The sequence below is a fragment of the Capra hircus genome, chromosome 15 (assembly GCF_001704415.2).
Source record: "Capra hircus breed San Clemente chromosome 15, ASM170441v1, whole genome shotgun sequence".
Classification (NCBI taxonomy): domain Eukaryota; kingdom Metazoa; phylum Chordata; class Mammalia; order Artiodactyla; family Bovidae; genus Capra; species Capra hircus.
The window spans coordinates 66,552,199-66,557,185 of NC_030822.1; the positions used below are offsets into that span (position 1 = coordinate 66,552,199).

A 4,987-nucleotide genomic window follows, 5' to 3' on the forward strand; every position below is an offset into this window, starting at 1 on the left:
CAGGAAACTCTACTCAGTGCTCTGTGGTGACCTAAATAGGAAGGAAATCCAAAAAAAGAGGGGTCGATAAGATTCGGACACAACTGAGCGACTTCCCTTTCACTTTTCACTTTCATGCATTGGAGAAGGAAAAGGCAACCCACTCCAGTGTTCTTGCCTGGAGAATCCCAGGGATGGGGGAGCCTGGTGGGCTGCCGTCTATGGGGTCCCACAGAGTTGGACACGACTGAAGCGACTTAGCAGCAGCAGCAGCATACATATACATGGGCTTGCCTAATGTCTCAGAGATGAAAGAATCTGCCTGTAATGTAGGATACACAGGTTCAAAGAGTTGGACACTTAGCGACTAAATGGCATATGTATACGTATGGCTGATTCACTTTGCTGTGCAGCAGAAACTAACACAACACTGTAAATCAACCTTGCACCAATAAAATGTTAGTTTAAAAAAAAAAAGCAGTGAGAAGCTTTGATGGGTTTAACTAGAAGAGTTACGCATACAGATTTGTGTTCTGAAAATATCGCTCTGACTCCTATGTAGGAAGCTGCGTGGGGGTAGAGGATGGCAAGAGCGGAAATGGGAGACAAATGAGGAGCTGCTGTCATAGTCCAGGCAAAGGGGGTGCTGAGGATGGTGGCAAAAGGGATGCAGGGAAGCACATGGGCTCCCAGACTGACTACAGCGGAGAGGGAGACACACCATCAAAGATTTCCCACTCTCTGGTGTTACCTCCCAGGCAAGGCTTCTTGTGTTTGCTTTCCCTTCTTACAGAACAAAGACAAAACCAGGCCCATCCACACAGCAGCTGGAAGACAAAGGCAACCCAGTCAGGCTTTAACTTAGTCTCAGAAAACCTCTCCAAATACCCCATTGTTAGGGATTCCCACAGTATCCAGAGAGGAGGCACAGTGTTTCCCCTTGATGCTCACCTGTTTGATCAGAGTCTTTGAAAAAGGCATTGAATTTCTCCCTAGGGAGGAAAAAGAAATAACTTGTTAGATAACATGAAGGGGTAAATGTCACGTTATATAACATGTTCAAAACACTAGATTGATGTGAACCCATTGGGCTTAGCACAGTTTCTGAAGCCCAAGGGGGCTGGGTTTGGCAATGATAAGAGAATTATTTGGAATTAGAAAAAAAATTGTCCTTACATTTTCTAATCAAAAGTCGAGGTTGGAAGGGACAGTTTGAAATAAGAAGAATCAGGGCACCATTGAGAGTGAAAAAGTGGAAAGAAAGGATTTGGGGGACATTAAGTCTATGTCTGTTTTTAAGGACATGTATTAATTTATTTTATTTAGGCTGCGGCACATGCCATCTTCAAGTCACGCAGGCTCTTTCGTTGGGACACTCGGACTCTCAAGCTGTGGTGTTCAGGCTTAGTTGCTACGTGGCATGTTGGATCTTAGTTCCCCAAATTGAGCCTGCGTCCCTTGCATTGCAAGGGGGATTCTTAACCACTGGATGACCAAGGGAGAACCTTCCAGTTTGTGGCTATTAAAGAGTGATGTAGTAGAAAATACTGAGTTTGGTTCACATTCTGCTTCTTTCATTTCTGAGCTGCATAATGTTGAATAAATATTACCCTTTCTGTATCACAGATTCCTTGGGTCGGGAAGATCCCCTGGAGGAAGAAATGGCAACCCACTCCAGTATTTTTGCCTGGAGAATCCCCATGGACAGAGGAGCCTGGCGTGCTAAAGTCTGTGGGGTTGCAAAGAGTCAGACACAACTAAGTGACTAACACACTTCTCTGTATCACGAGTGGTGATAAAAAAACCTCTATGTCTCAGGTTATTATGTAAAGTAAGACAATGAATTCAAAAGCAATACAGATATAAAGTTAACTATAAAAATATGTTGTACAACATGGGGAATATAGCCAATATCTTATAATAACTATAAATGGAGTATTCAGTTCAGTCACTCAGTTGTGTCTGACTCTTTGCGACCCCATGGACTGCAGAGCACCAGGCTTCCCTGTCATCACCAAATCCTGGAGCTTGCTGAAACTCATGTCCATGGAGTTGGTGGTGCCATCCAACCATCTTATCCTCTGTCATCCCCTTCTCCTGCCTTCAATCTTTCTCAACATCAGAGTCTTTTCCAATGAGTCAGTTCTTTGCATCAGGTGGCCAAAGTATTGGAGCTTCAGCTTCAGCATCAGTCCTTCCAGTGAATACTCAGGACTGATTTTCTTTAGGATGGACTGGTTGGATCTCCTTGCAGTCCAAGGGACTCTCAAGAGTCTTCTCCAAATGGAATATAATCTTTAAAAATTATGTCACTATATTGTGCACCTGTAACTTACAATGTACAGCAGCTGTACTTCAATTAAAAAATATCACCTGGCACAGAGTAAACATTCAATAAATGTTAGCAGCAGTTTTGTCATGCTTATGCTTAAAGGAAAAAATATTTTGACTCTTGGAACTGAATGGAAAATTCTCCACTTTCACTAGTTCTGGTGGAAAAGATAACTTTAATTTGAAATCTAGTGCTCACAAAACAGTTTGATTTTGAAAAAAAAACTCAGCAAATTTTTATTGAGTATCTTTTGTGTGTTAAGCATTTTGCAAGATGCTGTGAAAGGACCCAAGGGGCATAAGACAAACACTCAGTGGGTGAGACACTAAGTAGGACCCGGAATGGAAGCTCAGTTAGGCCCAGGTGGGCTCAGCTGCAGGCGAGGCTGGAGTGGGTGGGGGTTCTCATCAATGACTATTGCTCTCTGGAAGGAGGGGTGGGGCTAGAACACTGGCTTGTGATAAAACCTACTTTCCCTGTGTTTAAATGCAACCCCTAACTGCTAGTTCAGAAAAAATAAGAACATTTTCACCAAGCAATTAACAGTTGATATGAAATGCACTGGAATAAAATATGGCAACTTTAGAATGTGTGAGATTGCTCTGACATTTACCAGCAAAGCTGGAGCCTTCTGACCTGTATCTAAGAGGCATATAACTCCATGAGTTTTCACCAATAATTAAAAAAGAAAATCTGCTTTAGAAATAGCTGCCAGAGAAACCTAGCCTGAACAGACCCCATTGTGAGAGATCTGAGGACTCCAACCAATTTTTGATTTATTTCAAATTCACACGTATGCTCTGAACTTCTTTTCTGTGGCAGTCCTGCGGGGTGCGATGCTTTGTTGATGATTTCCTGGGCGAGTGGAGGGGACAGGCATGTAAACAAACAAATTATGAAAGAACATGCAGAGTATAGCAGTACAGAGGTGTTCTAGGTCCTGAGGGCCCGCAGAGAAGGGTGTGGTGCTGGGAGCAGGGGAGGATAGCTAAGCTGGGTTTGACAAGAAGAGAACAGTAGGATTCATAGACGGATGAGAGAATGGGAAGGTGTGAAATAGTCTGCAGGAAATATAGGCAGTTGAAAACTCCAAACAAGCATCACCTCTCCCCACTCAGGAGGAGACAGCTGTGGACAACCTTTCTAGCTTTCTGATTCACAGGATGTGGAGCCAACTTTGCCCCAAACACCTTCACATTGTTATTCAGTGTGTCTACTTTTAGCTTCATGTCTTGATCCTTGTTCAAAAACAGATATATTTTAATCTGTAGCTGTTCATTTATACTTTACTGCTGATGAGTTCCATGTGTTGTATTAAGAGATGGTTTATCATACTTAAAGAGCAAGAATGTCTGAATTCCAGCTAGGAAGCTCGGTTATGTTCAGCCTCTCCCTGCCCCTCACTCCCATTGGCTTCAGAACCTTTGCCCAGTTGCTTGTATATTTAAAACTTTACCAACCTGCTGGCTTTTAAAGATGCTGACTTTGCTATATTTGTTTTCAATTACATTTTCTTTTTCTTGGATACATTCCTAAGACCCTCTAGCAAATATCAAGATGAGTCTTTTAATCTTAACATTAGCCACAAGTTTATCTTTACCTATAGTCTGTTTCTTCCTTTTAGATACAACATTCTGAGACAATCAAAGAAAGAGATTTCTCTCTTCCTTTTCTTTTTTAAATTAAACTAAAAAATAAAAATAAATTAAACTTACCTGGAAATGCACAAACTGTGCTCTATTCCTCCTGTGGCTCAGACCCAGCTCCTCAGAGGAGATCATGTGCCTGTCTCTATAATGGCTTAGGTTGCTATGCGAGTTTCCAAGCCTTTCTCCCAGCCATGCAAATACATATTTTGTGTCTTGCCAGGTATTGTGTGCTGCTGTTCTTGGCAAAATATTTTGTTCCATTACTCTCCTGCCCAGAGGCAGAAGGAACAGAAGGCCCTCTAAAAGCCAATCTGGCAATTCTATTCCTCCATGTAATTCAGAAGGTTCTGAGAATAGGACAAGGTGTCACTGAAGGAGAACTTTAATGAGATATTCAGTAGAAAGGAAATATTGACGTTTGGGGGAGATAAGAGACTTGGAAAGCCCAAAATCTCGGCAAGTTTGGCCATGTCTGAGAAGCGGTTATTGGAAATATTGCTAACTTCAGAGAAGGTCTCAGAAAAGAGACTGTTAGTTGACTTCAGGTGTCTGGAGATGGCCATGGATTTTTCTAATTATGAGTCAAAATATATCTGAGACTTGGTGAAAAGAGGGTGGGGGGAGAAATGAAGGGAACTGACCTTCAGTAGAAGATCCAGAGCAGCGGTCCCCAACATTTTTGGCACTAGGGTCTGGTTTTATGGAAGACAATTTTCCATGGACCCTGGTGGGGGAGTGGTTTGGGGATGATTCAAGTGCGTTACATTTCTTGTGCACTTTATTCCTGTTATGATTACATCAGCTCCACTTTGGACCATCAGGCATTAGATCCCAGAGGTTAGGGACCCCTGGAGAAGATCTAAAGCCATATGAGGCCAAGGACAGTGCATCCTTGCTCTCAGCAGTGGCTTGCTGAGCAAAGGGCAGCAGGAGCAGGTGTGGAGAAGCACCTATGTCTCTCTGGGGCTAAGAGAAGGTGGTAGCCTGCACGTATAGACCGGCAGGGCCTCCGAAGAGATGCACGTGC

General features: G+C 42.9%; 1 long non-coding RNA gene across 1 annotated transcript; it reads right to left on the minus strand.

The window, feature by feature from the left end:
• Positions 457-4,223, minus strand: LOC102183984. The gene is made up of 3 exons (XR_310555.3): positions 4,027-4,223; positions 931-971; positions 457-806 (listed from the first exon to the last, which is right to left on the minus strand). It is a non-coding gene; the product is annotated as an uncharacterized LOC102183984 (long non-coding RNA).